Source organism: Mirounga angustirostris, unplaced genomic scaffold (genome assembly GCF_029215605.1).
Source record: "Mirounga angustirostris isolate CCGP_5_RB_7025 unplaced genomic scaffold, mMirAng1.0.hap1 SCAF_1, whole genome shotgun sequence".
NCBI lineage: Eukaryota > Metazoa > Chordata > Mammalia > Carnivora > Phocidae > Mirounga > Mirounga angustirostris.
In genome coordinates, this window is record NW_026991709.1 from 141,318,784 (window position 1) to 141,343,835 (window position 25,052).

Here is a 25,052-nt window from a genome sequence, read left to right on the forward strand (position 1 = left end):
TCTATTGCTACAGTAATGCAGGGTATTGGGCTACCATGAAATGCCAGGGGCAAACAACAAAGCACATTTTTTAGTTTGGGAACCTGCAAGGTTCAGCCAATTTGGCTACTTACAGGTGATCTCAGTTGTGTGTCTGTGGTCGGCTGCAGGTCTGCTTAGGTGTGGTTCTTCTGTTGATCATGCTAGGCTTATTTGTCTATCAGGGACCAGCTAGCAGTCAGATGATCTAGGGAAGTCTCAGATGGGGAAATGGGCAACTCAGCTCTGCTTCATGCATCACCTGTCATCTTCAATGAGCTAGCCCAGGCATGTTCTCCTGCCAGGGGACAAGAATAAGAGTAAGAGAAAATTCCAGTAAGAAAATGCAAATCACTTTACAATTCTACCAACTACAGATAAATCACTGTTGACATTTAAAAATTTCTACAACCTTATTTCCAAGTAAATATGTACTCTTAAATGCACATATGGAACAACAATCACGTAATTATTTCCATCGCTTTTTTCTCTTAACTATATATTGTGAATGTATTTCATTGTCATAAGATGTTGTTCTACAACATGATTTTTTAATGATTGCTTAGTATTTCATTGTATTTTTAACCATACAATGAAATACTCCCTTCCTTGATGGACATTTAATTTGTTTCTGCATTTCCAATTATACAGTTATAAGCCACTCTGTCATGAACATCCTTCTCATTCCATCTTTGTGTACCTTAATTTTTTTTCAAGTCTTTCCTAGAAGAGGAATTAATAAGTGAGATTGTCTACACAGTTGCAAGGCTTTTTATGGCTATCATTTATTATCTTCCATCAGAGGTGTATGAGTGTCTGTTTCTCTGCTAGACTGGGGTTTGGTTTCTACTTGAATTTTGTGTTACTTAAAGTAGTGCATTGAGTTAATCTCTGTCTTAAGGAACATCGACTAAATGACTATGAGATGGTAGATTTTTTTCCCGAATTCCTTAGAGAGGGATGAAAATTAGCATGAACATAGGCCATAGATGCAGGCTGAAATGTGTGACTGAGATAAGAATAATAATAAATCAGGTGATGGGCAGGAGAGAATGTTAAAAGAAACAATGGTCCCTTGATTTAGACATTAAATGTCCTTTCGGTCAATCACTGTCGTCACAAATACTAGTTTGGAGAGTCATTGGACTGGAAAAAGTTTTGGTGGACTGAGAAATTTAAAAATCTAGGAAGTTACATTCCAATTTGGGCAAGAGTGGGGAAGTCGAGGTGCTTGAGAGAATAACATCAGTTTCTACTGATTTCTTTTACTGAGGTAGTCACATGGCTTCCCCTGGGGTATTATAATCATGATCGGTGAGTATTTGATCTTAGGTTACCTAGATGACTATTCCTAAAATCCACCTTTCTTGTATTAAATTGAAATTGCTTATAGTGAGAGCATGAAGCATTATTTTCCATTGACATGTGTGATTATTTTATGTATTTGTAATTTTCGCTTTTAGTGCCCAGAGAAAAACTGGCTTTGGATGATAGTTCTTTCCCTCCTACACAAAGTATTTAAATTCATTCAAAACCATTATTGCTCCAAAATTTTTACCTTCCACACAATGGACTATGAGTACCTCCTTCCTGGGGTCTGGGCTTTATTCATAATCCCTGGACCTGGCACAGTAAGCAAGGTGCTTAATAAATACTGTTTATAAATGTTTAAACACGCTTGCCCAAATAAGGATTAAATTTGCCATCTGACTTGGCCTTTCTAATTATGTATTCTCAAATCTGATTGAACCTTGAATGTGTTTATCATGTAGTACTTAATTACACATGGGCATGTGTGCTTCATTTTTTATTTCATGTGTGGTAGCCAGTCTCCAAGATGATTCTCACCTGGGATTCATACCCTTGCTTGGCCCCCTTCCACACTGAACAAAGCTCACCTGGGTCACCATGAAAGTATCTCAAACATGACACATTCTGACCTCCAAGGCTGGGTCATAAGAGACATTGTGGCTTCCACTGTACTCTCGTTTTGGATCCCTCATCTGGAAGAATCCAGCTGTGCAGCAGGAGCGCACTCAAGCAGAGGTCCATGTGGTGGAACTGAAGCCTTCTGCCAACACCAGCACTAACCCGACGACCATGTGACGGAGCTCTTCTGGAAGTGACCCTCCAGCGCCAGTCCCGCCTTCAGATGACCACAGCTCAGTATCTCGACTGCAAGCTCATGAGACCCTCTGAGCCAGAACGACCCAGCTGAGCACTCCTCAATTCCTGACCCACAGAAACTGTGTGTGATAATAAATGCTCATTGTTTTAAGTTACTAATGTTTGGGGTTAATTTGTTACATGGCAACATGGGGTTAATTTGTTACATAGCTAATATAATGGGTGACAGGCTCTTCTCACCAAATAGATGATAAGCATCTTAAAAAGAAGAATCATATCTTCCATTTCTTTCAGTGACTCACATTGTATTGAGATATTAGTCAAAATAAATGGTGTTAATGCTTCACAATTACCTTCTAGTCAAATCAACAAATATTTAATGCCCACCAGACACTCTCTAGGAGCTAAGGAAAGCAGTATACAAAAAGGAACAAAGTAAATGCTAGTGGATAAGACCTATAGAAATTAAAAAAAAAAAAAAAAAGATATGGACCAGGTCAGTGAAGATATGAAGCTAAGAAGAAAAATCAAAGATGGGGATGCTATTTTACGTATTTGATATAGGGTGTCAGCAAAGCTTTCTCTGATGAGACACTTAAGCAGAGAACTATGCATGTGTCTGGAAGGAGCATCCCAAGCGAGGAAATTGCAAGTTCAAAGGCCATTAGACTGGAAGAATGTAGCCCGTTCACTAAGACCCATATGGCTGAGGCTGAGTTCACCATTTGTTGCAGATTTCACTAGTTAGTTCATTGTGTTTCTCACCAGTCCAACTACACATTTAAATCTCTCTCAGTGGCTTGGACTCCTTTTTCTTTTGTTTTCCGAATTTGAATTGGGCACTGGATGTTGGTGTACTTTAAACCTATTTAAAGACCTATTTATGTAAATGAATCATTATATAAACATGAACATGGCTAACGAGTCAAAATAGGCTAATATTTGTAGCTGGAATGGAGAATTAGAAAATTCACTGATTGCAATCTTCCTTTCATTACTTCTGCCCACTTGAAGCTTTCTGACTTCATTAAAGCCATTAGCGCCTACCAATAAATTACATAGCTTTTGTAGTAACACAAATATGTGTGAATGTTTCTGACATTGCAGGAAATAATCAGGTTCAATCAATATATGTTTATCAAGACATTAGGTCTCAAATCGATGAGTAATTAGCTCTCCCAACAGGAGAACAAATAAAACTCTGTTTCCTAAATGTTCCTGTCATTCTATGCCGCGAATTTCACCTCTTTTCCCTCTCTTGCTGCAAGAAACACATGTCAAAATGAATCGAGTGATCACTGACTAATGAGTTCTGCTTTGATTACAGCATGTTGGTGATCATAAATAAATGAAATTGTGTTTGTATTTCATAGACATCTGAACTTTTTTAATCTTGCATTTCACCTCAGATAAACAAGTTTATCTTTAATAGGTAAACACCCCTCTGAAAGGCATTAGGCAGAACTTAATCCTACATTTAACATTTTAAAAACAAGAGCTCCTGCAGTTCTCCTATGGCAGCAGTGTTCTCTCGATATAAAACTGACAGTTTTCTTTCTTGCTTGCTCTCTTTTATAAACATAATCTTGGCAAATTAATGGATTATTTTATTTGTGCTTTAATTCTGAAGAGCAGATTTCATAGAGAGGGAGACATAGGGGAAGGCGGGGAGTAGGGTACCGAGAAAGAATCAGAGAGGAAGCTAGAAAGATACAGAAACAGAGATGCAGACAGAAATCCTGTAGTGCACACACACGATATGCACACGCGTGTGTGCATGGGTGCGTGCGTGGGTGGGTGGGTGTGAAGAGGGAAGAGAATAGAGCGATTGCCACTGAGATATAACTAGAAAGGAAAAAGGACAACTATTTAAAGACTAGGATTTGTTTGTGGGAGGAAAAAGAGTATGTTACTTAAAGAAAAAAGATTAGTACTGAAAAAAAAATAATTACTCTGTGTTTTTCTTCTTAAATAAAAATAAGTGGCTATTCAAACTGAGAGGCAAAATATTAGAGATAACTAAAAGGAAATGCACTTAATAAATAGTTTACCCAGAAACCTACTACTGTACATTTTTATCAGAGCAAATTAATTTAAAATACTTGAGGACCAGGCATGTGTAGTATCATTTATAATGAATTTTTCCTGAGCTCTAAAACGTTTACTGTATCGCGTAGGCTATGAAAACAGGTTCTTTAAATCTCTAGAGAATTTTTTTATTAGCCTAGTCGTGCATAGGCAAAAGTATTTTTAAAAAATATTTCTTTGGTGCATATTTAATGAATATGAAGTGTTTAAAACATAGACACACTTGAATATGGTAATGATTTACCAAAACCATTAACTTTAGTGGAAAGCAAGCAAATGAATTTTAAGGATAACGAAATTTTAATCTTTCTTACAAATGATTTTTTATGAGCTGTAATGCCAATGACCTTATAAATTTGGATAAATGTAAACATGCTGAAATCTATTCATGTTAAATGCACAATCCTTAAAGACATTTGATTTAAGAACACTAAAACAAATTTTTTGGATTAACAGAACCTCAAGAATTTGGTTCTCTAAGTAGCAAGAACTTTAAGTGTTTATTCTCCAGAGATGATTTTCTCTAAACAGTAGTTTCAAGAGAATTCAAGAGTGATTTTATCAAAGAGAAAATTTTCAACAATTCTTTAACCATTTTAACTAAAACAAAATAGAACAATAAACAAACAAAACAAAGCAGTAAATCCTCATAAATATTTTCCCCCAAGGACTCCTTTCTTTTGGAAACTACATTTCAAAGGAAACTTAATCTGTGTGTTCCCGATTCATTTATACACCTCAGAGCCATTTCAAATACCAACACAACTTATGAACCTTTTTATAAGGCTTTTCAAAGATATTTTTATTTGAACTAGAAAGTCATGTTTTGCTGGCAGTAAATGGAGCTTGGGTGTGGGAGAAAAAGTTAGCTTGGAGCCCACAGAGTTCAAGTGACTCCGAACAAGGTCAAAGCTATTCTTCTAGTCTCAAATGAGATTGAAGTAAAGAATAGAAATGTTCACTGTTTGATAGCATTCGTGAGCCAAAGATTTTTAGGAGAAATAAAAAGTTCTCTTGAAACCATTAAATATCTAAGGCTCACAACAGATTCTACAGAAAACAGAATAGGTTGGAATTTCTTGAATTTGCTTGGTGTGCATTTAAATACTTTTTTTTATTTAAAGACAAATGTTGAAGAACACATTTTTGAAGCTTGTGTATTTGTGTTGCTGGATGTCTTCGTTGGGGTTTCCCCCAGAATTGGACAAGATTTGGGCTCAGTGGTTTATTTGGGACAATTTGTGCCAGAAAACACAGTACAGTAGGAAGGCGGGGAGGTGACACGGGGAAGGGAAGGGGCCACGGAAGGTGTGCTATCAGTAAGTTACCCTTGTGGGCAACTGGAGCTCGGTCGTGCTGGGGAACCCTGGGAGCCAGCAGAGGGACACGCCTCAGAGCTCTCCCTGGGAAGGGGGGTATAGGGAGGAAGCTGGGGTATTTATACACCAGTTCCCACTGGCCATTAGTTAAGGGCTGCTCATAGAGGGTGGTAATTCCCATGCTTCTGATCTGCTGTGCACACTGGAATGGACTAAGATGATCAGGATGAGACGGTGACAAGGTGATGTGGGAGGCAGAGACAACATCTACTACTCTGACACTCACTCTGTTTTATTTCAGAGTAACAACCGTAGGAAGCTTATGGTGGAGAATCAAGAAAAGTTTTATCTAAGTGAGTTTGTCAATTAAATGCTTTTGTCAAGCAAAAGAAAATTTGTGATGGATGAAAGAAACTTAAAAATCAGACTCAATGTGTATTTGCTTTGACGCTCCACTTGCCTTTGCGTGAATGATGATAGCTAACTTTGTTAACCACTTATTATGTGCCTGGCACTGTACTAGGTGCATAAGCTTGTAATATAATATTTGATCCTCACAACCACTCAAGGAGATGGGCACTGCTATTGTCCATGTCTTACAGATGAGAAAACTGCCACACAAAAATGTTCTGTAACTTGCCCACTCTTGCAGCCGAGCTGGGGTTCCCATTCAATCTGGCTCCGGAACTGTGGTCTTCAACACTACACATACCGTCTTGCTAGATAACCTAGTGTACATGATTTTCCCATTCTATATTTCTTCTTTTACTGCTGAAAACCATGTGATTACTAACCTTACTAATGCCCGAGACAAGAGATGGATGCAGAACCACTATGCCCTGCCCCTTTGACTTCACAGGTGCACGTTAGAGTTTAGCGCCCTGCAGCCATTTGCAGAGCTCATCGGTGTTGGTGGCTAATTGTTGCCTAGAATGTAAGTGCCCACACTGCTTACTTCTCATCTGCTGATGGGCTTTCCCGGTGACCTCCGGGCCTGTCCATGGGCTAACATGGCACATCAGCGCCTTTTCCCACTCATCTTAATGGAGGAGTCCTATGAGGAAGTTATTTTTGGAACATGTATTCTTTCTATACTTTGACTTTCATCAAGTTTTCAGTCTTTTAGAACTCATGGTTATCTTGAAGTCACACTAAACTTAAATAAACTTAGAGGGGCACTTGGCTGGCTCAGTCAGGAGAGTATGTGACTCTTGATTTAAGGGTTGTGAGTACAAGCCCCACATTGGGACACTTAAAAATAAAATCTTTAAAAGAACTAAATAATTAAATTATACAACAGAAAACACCTTTGGAGCCAAATAAGGGCTGAATGTGTGAGTGTTTCAAAGCATGAGAAATTGCATGTGCACACAACGGATTACAGAGTTGTAGATGAGGTCACCTGACTTCATTGTCCCTTGGCATATGTGTGAAACTAAGCACTGGGTTCATCTACACATAGTACACAATTCAGATTTGTCTTGTATGATATTTTACAAACAGAAACTGTTTAGCAAATTGGTTCACCTATCTTTGTCTAAAATGGTAAAGTTTCAGTTTCACTCCTTATAGCATATATGTTCATGTTTTTTTTTAAACTTTTTTTTTTTTTTAAGATTTATTTGTCAGAGAGAGAGAGCACAAGCAGAGGGAGTGGGAGAGGGAGAAGCAGGCTCCCCGCGGAGCAGGGAGCCCGATGCGGGACTCGATCCCAGGACTCTGGGACCATGACCTGAGCCGAAGGCAGACGCTTAACGACTGAGCCACCCAGGCGTCCCTATATTCATATGTTTTTAAGTGAAAGTTGTCATATGTCCCTAAAATAGGAGGTGGGTTATGGAGAAGCCATTGTAAGAAAAGTGGCATAGCTTTCCAAGAGTTACTGACTGAACGGCCTAAGTGAGGTGATTCTATATATTTGCTTCCCAGTTGGTATTAGGATAAATAAAAATCTGGTATGAAGGGACCTCCATTTGTCATGTACTCTTTTTATAGTGTACTTTTTGGTGCACTTTTCAATTGTTTGGGGTTTTTTGTGTTGTTTTTTTTTTTTTAACTTTAAGTCCTTAAATTTTTAAAACTAACAGCGAAATTTCTTCTGGTCTCAAATGTATTATTGGAAGGAAACTAAGTTAAAGTGTGAATGCAGGGAATCCAAAGTTGGAAATACTCATTTATTCCTATAAAAAAAGAAAATGTTGTTTTTTAAAGTGACCAAGAGGCCAAAATTAATTCTGTATTCTAAAAAGAGAATAAGGTGATCCCCAAAATGACAGAGTAGTAAGTTTTACCCCAAGTTCCAGAAAAGCTGTTTTTCAGATATTATTTCAAGACCTCATAATACAATGTAGAGAGAGAATAAAGAGATCAACACAAACAGACCCTGTTCTGGAAGGAAAAATCATCCTAATTATTAAATTCTTGAAAAGAGTAAACAAAAATGGTATCGCTTTTCCCCAGGACTTTATGAGAATAGTTTACTTGGATTTTAAAGGTTGTGATAAGGCTTTTAAATGAAGCCTGTGACAGGCTCCTGTCTACACAAGCCACGTGGAATATCCAAAGGACACAGAGCAACTGCCTTTCTGGGTACAAAGGACCAGGTCCCAACTTGTCCAAGGAAATAACCTTTTATAAGAGGACATGGGTGCCCAGTGATCACATTTTGCCATGATAAATTGATGATGAACATCAATTCTGTGCTGAGGGGAAACACTGGGTTGTGAGAATTTCCAGAAATAAATGGATAGGCAGCAGAGATAAAGACAGTGTTTTTGTTCTTAATATCATCTACTTTCCTTGATTGCTGACATTGTATTTGGAACTGAGTGAGATGTTTAATAATCAACAATGCAAGGAGATACAGGTTTAAGGAGGAATCACTCACAGTACTTGACCTGGGAAGATGGCCCAGCTGTGGCAGACACCTTTGGAAAGGTTTTCTGGCCCCTGAACACAGAAGATTATGTTCTATGAGATTATACTGTATCCTCTCCAGCTATTTGTCCCTCTTGGGAATTTGGAATTGGAAACAGAGAAGCAGAAATTAGGAGTTACAGTGGGTTAATGGAAAGTGTTTATAAAAAGGTCCATAAACTTGAATACTGGGACTCCAGGATCTGCCTAATTCCTGTTGTATCAGTTAGCTATTGCTATGTAACAAATTATTCCCAAACTCAGTGGCTTACAACAATGATCATTTGTTAGTAATAATGCACACACTTATGAGTTATCTGACCTGCATTTCGGTTCACTCATGCATCGTGGTGTTGGCTGGGGCTCTGATTTTGATTGGGCCAACGCTATTCCACGTGTGTTACCTGCTGACAGGGCAGAGAACTAGCTCAGGCGTGTTCTTCTCATGGCACCAACACAAGAGAATGAGCAGAGACATGGAAGTTTCTTTGAAGAGTAGGCTTGGAATTTGCACACGGTTATTTCCATCTCATTCAATTTGTCCAAAATAAGTTATGTGGCTGAGCAGAGATATGAAGGTAGGGAGAGAGAGTGTGCCTCTTTAGGGAGAGGAATGACGAGTTCATGTGACACAGGGAGAGGTAAAGCACTGGGCCCTTTCGTGCAATCTACCGTGTGCTCTGACAGAATATCAGTTGTATTGATTGTTTAGCCTCCTGCATCTATTCAATATGTTCACTTCTTTTCCCCACCTCAGAAGTAACAAGCAGGAAGCCCATTAGCACTGCTGAAGGAATGCACTCCGCAGTGTCCTGGTTTAAGATCCAGTTCTCACGTCCATGGCCTTGGGAGAGGCAAGGAACCAAACTCTTCTTTATACAGGCAGTCCACTGGGACAGGGGAAGAGCAACAATTCTCCTGTAATCCAGGACATCCCAAAACACAGGCTTAGAGTTTGGTTTTTATTCAAATCCTGAAACCCCTCCTTTAACTCCATCCAAGTCCCTGCCGGTTATATTCCTTGGGGAAGTCCATCCCCCAGGACATTCCAACAACGTTGCCTATTTCCATTTCCAAATCAGGCACCTCATTGTACCACCATGTGCTTAAACTAGAAGTGGTTTGTTGTCCTGGGACATTTTATTTGGTGGTGGCTTCCCCAGGGCTGAGGATTACAATGGAACATGCCTGGTCAGGGCTAGCTTTATCTGTCTAGAGGAATGGGGACCTTTTTCTGATTGACATACCAGTGTCACATAATAGCCTTGGCTTTCTTTCTTTCTTTTTTTTTTTTTTAAGTGGTCAGTAGGATTTATTGAAATAATGAGTAAATATATATGCTATCAATCTACTCACAATTTTCTTAATTCTTCTTTGGTGATAATCCTAATGCTGGGTGGTTTTCTTCCAAATTAGTGCAAGCTATAGATGCCTTGTTGTTCAAATTATTCAAAGAAGCAAATTTTACCATCTAGTATAATTTATAGCCACCAGTTGGTCTTGGAGTGACTTTTTCCCCCAACGCTCCCTGTATTTTGGTGCAAGCCTGTTTTCCTTTAGAATGTTAACTCCACTTATTTCATAAGTGCTACTTGAATTTGAGCATACTAACATATTTTGTTTTCAATTTTACTGTCCATCTCTAGCTGAGGCTGACTCTGGTTACTTGTATGCAAAAGGATCTTAGCTAATACCTTCACCTAAGAAATAGTGCAAAGAAGCATCAGGATTGCTTAATCAACATGGCAGCTCTATCTGCAAAAGTTTAAAAAAAAAAAAAGCCAAAGTAGTCTTGGCTGTATTAGCAGCATCAGGCAATTACGGAATCTGCTGCAATAAATGGCCAAGGTTATGGCACCCATAAAGTTTAATTTGCATTCTGAATATTGTGATGTGTTCACTGAGAATGCAAAGCAGGCTCTGCAGGATGTGAGCAGCTAAATTACAGTGCATTTCAGGATTTCGTTGGTTCACGCAAAGGCAGGATGGAATGACTTGCTGGTGTGTGGTCGGCCTCAACCTTCACCTTCGTCAGCAGGACATACAGAGCATTGAAGCAGATGGTCCTCGTGGGCTACCCTCGGAGTAGATGGAATCACCAGATGGTCTGATGTAAATTGTGACTAGGTGGCCCTGCAGCCAATCGGATTATCTGGGTCATTTTGGGGATTAATGGAGATGGCCAGAAGATTGATTAGGTTGCCATGATTGGAACCTACTGGTAAGAGGATGAAAATGATTTAGCCAACTGCACCAAATGTGTTCTTCCAAGTCACCCAGTGAGAAGCTGAGCTGGCATTGTGCAGAGACTCAAACCGGATGAGGATCTCATTGCTGGAGAACTAAAACATATAGGAAATCATATTTTCAGGTCAACAAAATGTACATGAATCACACTTTTACAGGGGAAATAGCCCATAACACTTTCACACAGCTTCCTCATGCTCACCGATCACGCATGTGTCAGAGGGAAAGGAGGGGAGGCCAGGGCTCTGACTTATGTTAATGAACTTCTCTGCTTGACTGCATCAATCTCCTATACTCTTTTTTCCCCATTCCTGGGCATCTTCCACATGTCAAGGTTTACAATGAACCAATGTGGGAGCAACCTGTTGAAACTTCCATTTGTACAATTAGGGTTTTCCTTCCAGTCTGCTTGCCTGTTCTACATCTAACTGCTCTATCATGACCACTAGCATGATGGGCCTCAGACTTAGAAAATCATGGGAAATTCTTTTTTGGTGAAATGCAGTGGAATTTTAGGACACCAGGAGAGTGTGAGAGAAAGAGTGAAAGGCTGGCCAGAAGTATTTCACCATCCTTTATTCCCTAAAAATGCAGTGCCAAGCCGACTCAGACATAACCCCAAGGACACCAACATGGCCCCAATAGAAGGTGAAGGTCAGTTGTTTAATGCTCCAGAACCTTAAGACTGGCTCAGTCAACTCGATCTTGCATGTGAGGGTGGGACAAAGAGGGCAGGGGAGAGAGAAATAGAAGGCAGTGATGCTTCCTACCTGAGGTTGAGGTTCTGAGCACCACAGTTGAACCTTCCAAAGGGGGAACTGTTCTGGCCCCTTTTACTGCATTACTGAGGACAAGAACAGGGACAAGCTGTGACCTCCAGAGCTGCTTTAACTCATTTGAGATGTTTATGAACAGGATTTTAAAATTTTTCCCTCATTTCCTTAATAAGTGAGTTGCATTTTTTTTTCTTAGAAAAAGGGGTTTTTGGTGAGGAATCTTAACTGTGGCTATCTTATGTAACATGGCAAAATACACGCAATAGCAAACAAATAAAAAAGCCCATGTAAAAAAAAGTATGAAGCAGACTAAACAATTTAAAATTATTATTATATAATCACTAAGAGAAAATACAACATAGGAAAAAGAAAATAAAAATTATCCATTATCTTTTTGAGAAACCTCCATACTGTTTTCCAGAGTGGCTGCACCAGTTTGCATTCCCACCAACAGTATAAGAAGTTTCTCCTTTCTCTGCATCCTCACCAATATCTTTTGTTTCCTGAGTTGCTAATTTGAGTCATTCTGATCTGTGTGAGGTGGTATCTCATAGTGGTTTTGATTTATATTTCCCTGATGCCAAGTGATGTTGAGCATTGTTTCATGTGTCTGTTGGCCATTTGCATATTTTCTTTGGAGAAATGTCTGTTCATGTCTTCTGTCCATTTCTGGATTGGATTTTTGGGGGTGTTGAGTTTGATAAGTTTTTTTTTAATAGATTTTGGATAATACTAGCCCATTATCTGATATGTCATTTGTGAATGATCTTCTCCCATTCCATAGGTTGCCTTTTAGTTTTGTTGTTTCCTTTGCTGTGCAAAAGCTTTTTATCCTGATGAAGTCCCAATAGTTCATTTCTGCTTTTGTTTCTCTTGCCTTTGGAGACATGTCTAGCCAGAAGTTGCTGTAGCCACGGTCAAAGAGGTTACTGCCTGTGTTCTTTTCTAGGATTTTGATGGATTCCTGTCTCATATTTAGGTCTTTCACCCCATGACCCAGCAATTGTATTACTAAGTATATATTCAAAGGATACAAAAATAGTGATTTGAAGGGACACATACACCCCAATGTTTATAGCAGTAATGTCCACAATAGCCAAAATATGGAAAGAGCCTAGCTGCCTATTGACAGATAAATGGATAGAGAAGATGTGGTATATGCAATGGAATATTACTCAGCCATCAAAAAGAATTAGCTCTTGCCATTTCCAACCACATGGATGGAACTAGAGAGTATTATACTAAGTGAAATAAGTTAGTCAGAGAAAGACAAATACCATATGATTTCACTCCTATGTAGAATTTAAAAACAAAACAGATGATCATAGGGAAGGGAAGGAAAAATAAAATAATAAAATAAAATAAAATAAAATAAATAAATAAATAAATAAAAGCAAAGAGGGAGATAAACCATAAGAGACTCTTAGCTGTAGGACACAAACTGAGGGTTGCTGAAGGGGAGGTGGGTGGGGGGATGAAGTAACTGGGTGATGGGCATTAAGGCGGGCACTTCATATAATGAGCACTGGGTGTTACATGCAACTGATGAATCACTAAATTCTACCCTGAAACTAATAATACACTATATGTTAACTAAATAAAATTTAAATAAAAAATTTTAGGGGCGCGTGGGTAGCTCAGTCAGTTAAGCATCTGCTTTGGCTCAGGTCATGATCTCAGGGTTCTGGGATTGAGCCCCACATTGGGCTCCCTGCTCAGCGGGGAGTCTGCTTCTCTCTCTCCCTCTGTGTGTGCTCATGCTCTCTTGCTCTCACTCACTCAAGTAAATAAAATCTAAAAAAATATTTTTTAAAAATTATCCATTATCCCCCACTTGGATGTGAGTATCTTTCCTTCTGGTCATTTTTTTTGGGTGTGTGTGAATAATTTTATAAAAAATTGTATCGCTGTATACACATACACACATATCACATATGTTTTTCCATTTAATATTACATGATAATCTTTCCATCATATCGTTAGTCTTTAAAATGACATAATTTTGATAGCTCTATTATAACTTATATAACTTCTTCCTATTCTTTTAATTGTTTATGATAGGGAACATATTTTTGGGGTTTTTTAAAAATATTTATTTATTTATTTATTTGAGAGAGAGCGAGAGAGCACGAGCAGAAGGGGCAGAGGGAGAGGGAGAGAGAATCTCAAGCAGACTCTACGCTCAGTGTGGAGGCCAACACACAGCTCGATCTCATGACCCTGAGATCACGACCTGAGCAAAAACCAGGAGTTGGACGCTTAACCAACTGCACCACCCAGGCACCCCATAGGGAACATGCTTTTATGCTCATGAATAATATTGAATGAACATCTATTTATATAAATGTGTGAATATCTGTTTTTCAGTTAATTTTTTAGGTGTTTGATTAAAGGAGTCTAACTTAATTTATAGTGCAGAGATAAAAGTCATCAGGGAGACAGCAGTGGTGAGAGATAGACCCAAAGATACCCGTGGACCCCAGCATGCCCCACTTTTCCCCACTCCACATACTGTTCGTGGACTACAGGCCACTGACTAGCCGTGGGCCTAGGCCCACCACCAAATACTTGACCCTCCCCATTGTGATCCCGGCTCCACTGTGGGATGTGCCTGCTAGTTCCACTCATCCACCTGTGCCATGGTCCTTGTTACTGATGTTCCTCTGGTCCTTGAATGTCCCTTTTCCACACCTTCACTTCTCTAGGTCTTCCCACAGTTCTAAAAGATCTCATTTTTTTATTTTTTTAGATTTTATTTATTTATTTGACAGAGAGAGAGATAGTGAGAGCAGGAACACAAGCAGGGGGAGTGGGAGAGGGAGAAGCAGGCTCCCTGCTGAGCAGGGAGCCCGATGCGGGACTCGATCCCAGGACCCCGGGATCATGACCTGAGCCGAAGGCAGACGCTTAATGACTGAGCCACCCAGGCGCCCCAAGATCTCATTGTTTTTAATACATATTTTATTCCGCAGTAGTCATGAAGGTTCTGCTTTTCTGATTGAGTCCTGCCTGATTTAGGCAATTTACCTCTCTGTGCTTCAATATCCTCATATGTAAAGTGAAACTAATAATAATGCTCATGTCATCAAAAGTTACTTATGTATTTTAAGGTGTGCTTGGAATGGTGTCTGGTTTATAAAAAGGGCTCAGTAAATCCAAGCTTTAATTTTATCATCATCATCATCATCACGATCTGCCCAGGTACCTGCTTTAGGTTTGTAATTTAATCCAAGCATCAATCTTAGCTTTTTTCTTGATTTCAACAAAAATCCACCCACAGAAACATTTGTAAAGCATAGTAAATTTTACTGGGCAGGTGTAGGAGGTTATGAAGGAGGATTTTACATGGTAGCATTGAAAACAACTGCAAATTGAAGAGCCAGATTTCTTTTTTTTTTTTATTCTTATGTTAATCCCCATACATTACATCATTAGTTTTAGATGAAGTGTTCCATGATTCATTGTTTGTGCATAACACCCAGTGCTCCATGCAGAATGTGCCCTCCTCAATACCCACCACCAGGCTAACCCATCCTCCCACCCCCCTCCCCTCTAGAACCCTGTTTGTTTTTCAGAGTCCATCGTCTCTCATGGTTCATCTACCCCTCCGATTTCCCCCCCTTCATTCTTCCCCTCCCGCTACCTTCTTCTTTTTTTTTCTTAACATATATTGCATTATTTGTTTCAGAGGTACAGATCTGAGATTCAACAGTCTTGCACAATTCACAGCACTTACCAGAGCACATACCCTCCCCAGTGTCTATCACCCAGTCACCCCATCCCTCCCACCCCACCCCCCACTCCAACAACACTCAGTTTGTTTCCTGCGATTAAGAATTCCTCATATCAGTGAGATCATATGATACATGTCTTTCTCTGTTTGACTTATTTCACTCAACATAATACCCTCCAGTTCCATCCACGTCATTGCAAATGGCAAGATCTCATTCCTTTTGATGGCTGCATAATATTCCATTGTGTATATATACCACACCTTCTTTATCCATTCATCTGTCGATGGACATCTTGAAAGAGCCAGATTTCTTATTCTTGACTTTTTTTCTGCTGCAACTAGGGGCTCTCCCTGGTTCTTTACCTAATGGACCCTAAAATGCTTGCCTCTTTCAGGCTGTTCTCTTTTTCCTTGCAGTTCTCATCCTCAAGTCTGTTTTCTTCTCTTTCCCAGATCAAACCCTACTTTTTTTTTATTTTGCCCAGCAGAGCAGCTTGGCCTTGGCTTTCTTTCTTGACCTACTGTAATGGTTGTCAACCAGCAGCAATTTTGATCTCCCGGGAGTATTTGGCAATGTCTGCAGATATATTTGGTTGCCACAGCTGGGGATGATACTGGCACGGACTGGGTAAAGGCCAGGGATGTCGCAAACCACGCTGCAATGCACAGGACAGCTCCTAACCCTAATGAAGAATTGCCCAGGGTAAAATGTCAAAAGTGCTGAGATTCAGAAACCTCAAATTAGTGCGACAGCCATGTTCTCGCAGCCTTGCTGTGACCCCAATTAGCTTACCAGACTAGTTTTCTGAGGAAAGATAGTCCTCTCCCCATGAGGAATTTTGGAAAGGGAATCTATTTCCAACTCTGTTCAAGCAAACGTTGTCGCTCTCCCTAACCTGTGATGCCAGACGTGTTCCAGTTGCTCAGCTCTAAGGTTAGCTTCTAGAACTGGGCTGTCCACTTCGTACATGTGGTTAGGAATTCATTAAAATTAAACAAAGTTAAAAATTCAGTTCCTCAAAAAAAATTCAGTTCCTCAGTCATACAAGCCACATATCAAGTGGCTACCAAATTGCACAGCACAGATATAGGACATTTCCATCATCCCAGAAAGGTCTATTGGACAGTGCCCTTGTGGAGCTTCTGACATGTATCTTTTCTCTCTGGGTCCCTGGAGCTCTCTCATCACTATCTTCTGTTCACTTTTATAGACCACTTTGTTCTTGATGATCCAAGGCAGCAAACCATGGCAGGTCTTGCCCCCAATATGAAAGCTAGCTGAACATCTGTTTCCAGGAAAGGCATTCTGCCTCAGGTGTGAGGAGAGTAGTCAAAGATGCTTAGAGTCTTTGAAAATAAATGTAAGGACCTTTCTTTCTCTAAGGATCCACAGCACATTGCATAGTGCTTGGTGCAAGATCAGCATTTAAGAAATAATTGTTCAATGAGTAAGTGAATTAATTACTTTATTGGTACAGATTCTAATGAGTTATATATCTGTGGGTTGGCCTGCATCTTGGGCACTCAGAGGCTAATCAGAGTTGGCCCTCCAGTTGGTTTCACGTAGCTGAAAGTTACATGTCAGTGTGGAGTAATGAACAGAAAATGGGAGTTTGCACTTGAAGGCTTGAATTCCAGCCCCTTCCCAGCAAGGTGATCTTGATTGCTTAACCTCAGGAGCCTCAGTTTCCTCCTCTGCAAACCAGGGTTTAATTTTTGACTTACCTATCTCCTGGGGTTTTGTGAAGCATGAATAAGGTAGCATACGTAAATGTAAAATGTAGATAGCACTAGTTTTAGTTCTCTGTGTAATACACAGTCAGTGGTCCTGTTTAGAAGTAGCAGGGACCATGTATTTCTTTCCACCATAAAACTCTAGCTTTCAGACTCATGGTAACATTGGTTTATCTTACCGCTGAAAAGATTCTTAGTTACCTTGACCTTATTCTCTGGCCCTCTTTCCCTTCCTTTATTAAAAAAAAAAAAAAAGAAAGAGTCGAGTTCACAGGATTTTGCCAAGGAATAACTAATGAATCACAGATGCCATAAATGCCAAGTAATGACAACAGGCTCTGCTCTGGGGTTCAGTGTCAGTGAATTCTGCCACAGCAGTCTCTTCCGCTTTCTTTTCAGCTGGCATTTAATGCCACACCTGATGACATCCTGGTCTCATCTTCGGAGAGTGGTGTAACACGAGTTAACACTTTTGTCATTATCCATTGAGCTGATTTTGAGATTCCTCAGAGGGTTTAAAAGCAAGAGATCTGGATCCAGTCTTGGCATACAATCCTTTGGAGACATGCTCTTCTGAAATAGCTAATAAGGCTACATCCATGTATGGCTACCCAAAATTCATCAGCAGCTGCTGCATTCACACTTCATTTTGGGGGTGTCCACATGTAGGGCTTTCTATTATGAGGCTTTCAAGTTGTAAGCATTATTTCTACAGCATGTATTTCCAGCCCCTTGCTCTGATTGCAGTGCTCCTTATTTCACTTTATTCATATTCATCTCCACCTTTCAAGGTCCATTTCTTTCTTCTCTTCTTCCCTGGACCTTCACTACTCTTTTTCCTTCCATACAGGAAGAGGATGATAGAAACTTGAAATTGAAAGGGACCTAAAGGATTCCCTAGCCTCAAACACTCCACAGTACTTGAATCTGTGCTTGAAACAAATATTCTATCATAGCCATTATCTTAGAGTTAATACAAATGGTTCTAATTATCTGATAACATTGTTTTTACTCCCCAGTGAAACAGACATGGGTTGTGCCTTCTTGATCTCTTTCAACCCTTAACATAGTCCTAGGTATTTGAATTGGTTAGGATTGCTTTTGGCTGCATGTAACAGAAAATTGAATAACAATGACTTAAACATATAAGGTTGTAACTTCTCCTATAACAAGAGGTCTCAGAGATGGCCCAGTGTTCTTGTTGGTTAAGTAGGTCAGTGATGTTGGGGGCCCACAAAGTCTTTGCTATGGATCTCTTTTCTGTAGCAGATGCCAAATGGCACCATAATTGCATTTAAGGCAAGAAGAGAGCAGTTGCATCTATAACTTGTTATCAGGACGACAGCAGCTTCTCCAACTTCCATTAGCCTTATACTTATATCTCACTGGCTAAAGTGATCATGCTACCCTCTTGTAGTTGCAACACTGGCTAGGAAAACAGAAAATGGGATTGCCATATTTTGTGTATCCCAGTAATAATCCATATCCTGGGACTAGGCTTACTGCCTCTCCTCAAAATATTAGGGTTGTGACAACGAGGAGAAAAGGGGGAATGGCTATTAGGAGGACTACTGTCCCAGGCTGTGCTCCTCCAGAAGCTGATCATGAGAGAAGGTTGCAAGGAAAAGGGCTGGTTTATTTAGAAGGTGATCCCAGGAAGCATTGGCAGGAAATGGGAAAGCAAGAAAAGGGAGAGAAGGTAACCAATGAAGTGTATATTAATGAGAAGTTTAGTGCTATAGGCAATTGAGGTTCATTCCTATTCAAGACCTCTGTGACATCAGCATAGGACATGCCTCAGAGCTGTCTCACCTGAGAGGCTGAGAAGCTGGGGCGTTTATCCACCCATCCTTATCCATCGTTGGTTGAGAGCTGCTCCCAGGGCCAGTAACTGCCCAGTACCCCCAGCCTACCCCAGGTAAGAACTAAGTATCTCCCTCAGGCAGAGCCGCAGATGCTTGTGATAAGAAGCCATCCACACACTTGGGAATAGTGAGTGCCCAGGGATATGTACAGGGTCTTCTAAACTACCATCAGGGTCTGTCACAGTACTTACAAGGCACTCAATAAATACTTTATTTCAATGAACATTTATTGAGTATTTACTACTTGCAAGTACTGTGCAAGATATTTACTAATTGATTGGCTCTTAGGCAGAATTTCTTGATATAAATAAAACAAGTGGTATTTGCCCTCAGATCTTGGTAACTGTAAAATGCACTTGCCTGGAGGCTGCGGCCCTTCCCCCTTCCCTATTCAACATTGGCATGTAAACGTCTTGTTCCTATCAAAGGACTCAGTCAGTCCTAGAACATCTTGTCATTGCACGTAATGCAGTTCTTAGGAAACAAGTTGCTTTATTTAATGAAATGTTTAGTGTTTCAGAGTTCTACTTTGTCCTTAAGAGCAGACATTTACTAAATAGTCCATTAGTTGCTTGAAAGAACGAATGCCTCTTTTTCTATTCTAGAGCGGTGATTTACTGCCATGAGCTATCTGGCATTATAACCATCATTGTTCTTTTCTTAATAATTAAAATCAGGAAGTGACTGCCATGAATGTCCGTCTTGGCTTTAATCCTCTCTAAGGAGTTATTCTTAGTGACTACAGCAGCAAGAATATAATCAACCTACCATTTGAGGCTAGTTTGCTTCAGTGTCGGGTTCTCTTGTGCCTGGTGAATTGAGTCTGAAGCTGGTGCCATGACTGTTTTGTTCTCAAATTCTTTTGCTTCCTTTTTCTCTGGTTTTATCCACCTGTTATCTCATTGATAACTGATTCAGCAGACATTTCAGTGGGCACTGATGCCTCTTTAGCATCTGTCCCATCCCTTTTCTGTTGGGGCAGACATGTGGTTTGGTGACATTGACCACTCCCCACCCACACACACACAACCATACACACACACACACACACACACACAGATTCAGGGACAGGACATGATTGGCTTACATCAATTAGATTATCATATTATGTTGGCCATGGTGATTAGTTCATGGGAAGGTATGTGACATAATTTAGTCTAACACATGTGGAGCCAGCCAGAGGACAAAGATGATACAGCAGAGAGAGACAGATCTAAGAGAATACTAGTGAAATCAAGTTCCCATGGTTCCCATCTTTACTGAAACAAATAGCTCGTTACTTTCTTTCTGGTTATAGCCTTGAATTGAGCCTACATTTCACTCCTGATCCCCCTTTTGTTTTTACTAGATTCCAATTCTGGATTCCAGTCATCTAATACCCATGGTCTAGCCCTCTTAAAATGTGGCCAGTGCTTGACCATGGAAGGAGCCTGTTATTCAGCTTACTAAGACTTCCTTAGACATAGGAATTTACTATAAAACATATGATAATTATATCTTGTAATAGTGAGTGTCTTTCAATTATATACTCCAAAATGGTTGCCTTGTTCTTTTTTTTTTTTTTTCCTTGTTCTAAATATATATGCAAACAATGAGGAAAGAAAATGTTGAAGATAAGGCTAGTTCTGGAATTGGTGCTCAGGTTTATTATTCCTTCCACTGTAAAACAAAATTCATTTATTTATAAGTGGTGAGTGATTAGCTATAGAACCTGAGAGGTGTAATTTTCAGCAAATTATATTTAGTGTCGTTTGCCTTGTACTGATCTCTGAGGGAGAAGTCATTTCCATTTATAAGATCCAGTCAAATGCAAGTCTATGCCTTTGGTACAACAGCTATTCTTCAGGGCTCTCCAAAGAGCATGAGAAAGAGAGTGTCTTTCTTGGCCATCGAAGAGAGTTACAGTCGTTGTGAGGAAGGTTTTCATCATGGGAGGGGTCTTAAGAACTGGATTGGGTTGCTCAAGGACATCGAGGAACATATTTACTCAGAGATCTTTAAAAATAGAACCAATGGATTCTTGTTGGTTGGATATGGTTACGTGGAGAGTTGCTTACAGGCAATAGAAAATAGATGGGTGTTTGAGGTTTGACACAGAAAAGCATATACTTAGTTTCATGACTAAAGACTCAAGGGAATCTTCAGAATGAGTAACACTGTAAACATAGAAGCAAATATTTACATCATGTTGAAGGTATGGGCTTTTTCTCTTTTCTCCTCAACAATAATTCCACAGAATTTGTTGACCTCTGAAATTCAAGAGCATAGCTGATGCTAAAATAGGTCAGCTTTGGTTGAAATCTGACAACTACATGGCACACAGATTTTGCTTTCACTTTGGCCATTTTTTGAAAACTTGTTTGACGTACTCACATGTGGTCAGAGGATATTTCTAGTTTGCTCAATAAACTTAGAACTCTTAATTTAGAAGCAACAGGTACATGTAATGACTCACCCAGTCTTGTTGATCATCTTCCTAATTCCAATTTAGAATGCAGTGCTTTCTTTTCCTTTCTGTGGCAGCTGACTTATTAGAAATCTTATTTCTTGCTTTTATTACTGCTATGGTGTCCTAGTTGGTTTCCTTGACCTCTAGTCTTACTCTTCTCTATAGAGTTGTCATAGACACCCCCTCCTTTTTCTTATTTCCATCTTAAAATACCACAACCTTTCCCCCATAGTATGCATGGTCTCACATCTGAACTTCTTACTATGGCATAGAAATGCCTTCATGATCTGGATCCAGCCACCTTCTGCATCAGACTCTCATTTCTCTTTTACACACTTGAGGTTCCCCCCAACAGGTCACATTACTCTCATCCTCCATGTTTCCATACCCACTGTTCTCTTTTCCTGGAACAGACACTCCTTCCTTTTTATTCTTTGTTAACATCTCATCTTTCCAGATTCAGCCCAGCCATGGCCTCCTCCCAGACTCTTCAGACTAAGTTAGATGCCAGTGGATTCCCATAGCACCTTGTGCTGATTGTCAGTCTCCTGATCTCCTGGAGGGCTAGAACTGTGTCTTGCATTTCTGGTATTTTTCTTAGTGCCTGGCATAAGTCCTCAAGAAGGGTTTGTGAAATGAATGGATGAATGAATGAGGTAGATATTGTGCTTTATTTTCTCATTTAAGGAAGAAGAAGTAAATGAGTCAGGCTCATTATACACTCCTGGGAACTTTGGACCATGGTTGAGCAAAAGTCCTGCCCTCATGAGAAGACCCTGGTTGGCCTCATTTTGGGTTGTTGATCAAAATCTAGACTTCTGACTTCCTGTACTACACTAAAAGCATAGTGGAGTTTTACCATTTAAGTATACTGAGGGAAGACCAGACCCCTAGAGCTTGTCCCACCTACACAGTAGATTACCTAACTTGATATGAAGTTCCTATGCACCCTGGAGCTTGGGAAAGGCAGCTGAGGGTTGCAAATGGAGCCAGCAGCATTCTTTATCAATGTGTCCTAATATATCCCAACTAGAATCTCCTCTATGAAATGTAGAAGTTTCAGTGAATGGATCTTTCAAGAGTGGATCCATTAACATTTTAAATTTGCAATTAAAATGGAATCTAGTAATCCTTTATGCATATCTATAAATGTGATAAGTAAGAGCTTGGGGTGATTTTATCATTTAGTCTCCACAGCAACCCAAAGATATAGGAACGATTATTGTACCTATGTTACAGATAGGGAAACTGAGGCTCAGAGACATTTAATAATTTAGGTAACTTTCCAAATTCACACATCTATTGGTGGTGGAGTTTGGATTTGAAATTATATGATCAGACATCAGGGACTTGTACTTTTAATTAATCACCTCTCTGAAGCTTAGCCACCAGGGAGAGCAACATGGGCACATTTTCAGTTCTTTTTATTGATACTGTGTCAACAAAAGCATTGAGGTTTTAACTATATAAATAAGCTAGCAAGATATGAAGCATCAAATATTTAAAACTAAGAATCTGGAATATAAGTAAATATGTAGAGAAAATATAATTCTTCTAGCTGTGCAAGGCAGAGGTTATTATTTGCAATGTAATGGCAAAAAAAACCCCCTGAGATCAGAGAGAGATGTACTGAATTGTCCAAGGTCATAGAATGGTTGAGGTGGGATTTGAAGAAGAGCTGTCTTACTCTGAAATCTTCATGGGGCCTCAACTGTTGGGCACTGGTAAGGCTCTTACTCAAACTTGTCATGGGAACATAGAGCAGCAATGAGCTTAATGCCAGAAATCCTGCTTCTTACTTACCATATGACCAGAAGACAAGATTGAGTCAATGATCTTTGCCACCCAAAGCCAACTGTTCTGGTATTAAAATGAGCTAAGAACCACAAGGAGATGCCACTACGTACCCATTAGGGTGGCTATTATCAAAAAGACAGAAAATATGAAGTATGGGCAAGGATATGGAGAAATTAGAATTCTTGTGTGTGGTTGGCGAGAATGTACATGGTGCAGCCACCAGAGAAAACAATCTGGTCGTTCTTCAAACAATTAAAAATAGAATTACCATATGATTCAGAAATTCCAGTTCCAGGTATATGCCCAAAAGAACTGAAATCGGGGACTCAAATCAGGGACCCATGTCCCTAGCAGCATTATTCCTAATAGCTACAAGTCCATCAGCAGAAGAATGGATAATCAAAATTTGGTATATACACATAATGGCATGTTATTTATTTATTCTTAAAAAGGAAGGAAATTTGACACATGGTGCAACATGATGAACACTGAGGACGTTATGTTAAATGAAACGAACTAGTCACAAAAGGACAAATACTGTATGATTCTACTTACGTGAGGTACCTAGAGCAGTCAAATTCATAGACAGAGGGTAGAATGGTGGTTGCCAGGGGTGACCAGGGTGGGGAGAATGAGGAGTTGTTTAATGGGTACAGAGTTTCAGTTTTGCAAATGAGCAGAGTTCCGGAGATGGACGGTGGTGATGGTGTGCACATACATGTATTAGTGTCACCGAGCTACATACTTAAATACGGTTATGATGGCAAATTTTATGTGTGTTGTATAATAATTGAAAATAACTTAAAAAAGTGAGCTAGCTAGGTGTAAAAGTCAGGGTCCAATCAGGAACCCAGACGCCCCTCTAGTCTTTCAAATGGAAGACACTGTGATAGAATTGTTCACACACGGCAGCCAGAGGGTGTGGAAGGCACCGGAGGTTCATGGGATCAAGAGGTTGGTCCCATCCCTCGGGCTGGGAGCCTTCGGGGGAGGGGGCTGTAGTACCTAATCCTAGAATCTGGGGCTATGTGGTGGGAATGAGAGACACAGAGGGTGCTGCTGCTGAATTCAGCCAAGGCGGAGAGATGGAAGAAACACCCCAGGTTCTCCCCTCCTTGTACCCTCCTGCTTTCTACCAGTGCCTCCCATGGACATAAACAAACCAGAGACAAGTAAGCAAGGGAGCCCAGAAATGCAGTTCCTGGTGACACAGAGCAGAGCAGGGGACACAACAAATGCAATGAAGAAGACGTTTGTGGGCAAGCTGGCAAAACACCAGCACACAGGGCCATGCAAGACTTCTTTCCTTGTCATTAAAAAGCTCTCAAATTCCTGCAAAGACTTTAAAAAATCTCTCTACATTGACTTTCAAACATTACAATGCTCAGTGATATTGGTTAATCCCAACTAAATTAATTTACCTTCCACAGGTTAGACACATTCAAAAAGAGTCTATGGAGAAATATGTTTGAACAGAGGTTCAGTTGTGGGTATTATTCAAATGCTTCAGAGACTGTCTCTTGGCAGACCAACTGATAGTCATCCTGAGCTAAATGGTATTCTGTTTAATTTAAATATACATATATATTCATGTAAAAATATAAATTTTAATAAAAATATAAAATAATACATTTATACAAAGATATAAAATATATTTTAAATTTATAAATATAAAATTATAAAATATATAATTATAAATATATAATGATATGAAATTTATTTATATATATATCTGTTTGCAATGTGTGAGCTCTGATGGAATAAGACTCCTACTACTCCTTTAAACTCACTGCCTTCTTCCTTCACTCACCCAATTCTAGGATAGAGTTCCTTTTCCTTGCAACCTCCACACCCTGCAGTGTACTTGGAATATAATGTTTATGACGGTTGTAACTTTTTGTTGATTCAACTTTTTGTTGATGTGTCTATTCTTTCTGCAAAAACCTATAAACTACTTGAGAGCAAAGACAATGTATGTTTATA

General features: G+C 39.7%; 1 protein-coding gene across 1 annotated transcript in view; it reads left to right on the forward strand.

Moving 5' to 3' along the window:
• The window catches only part of LOC123862956 (RNA-binding motif, single-stranded-interacting protein 3), a 1,542,535-nt gene that overhangs the window by 148,146 nt on the left and 1,369,337 nt on the right, over window positions 1-25,052 (forward strand). The gene's annotated exons all lie outside the window — the stretch shown is intronic.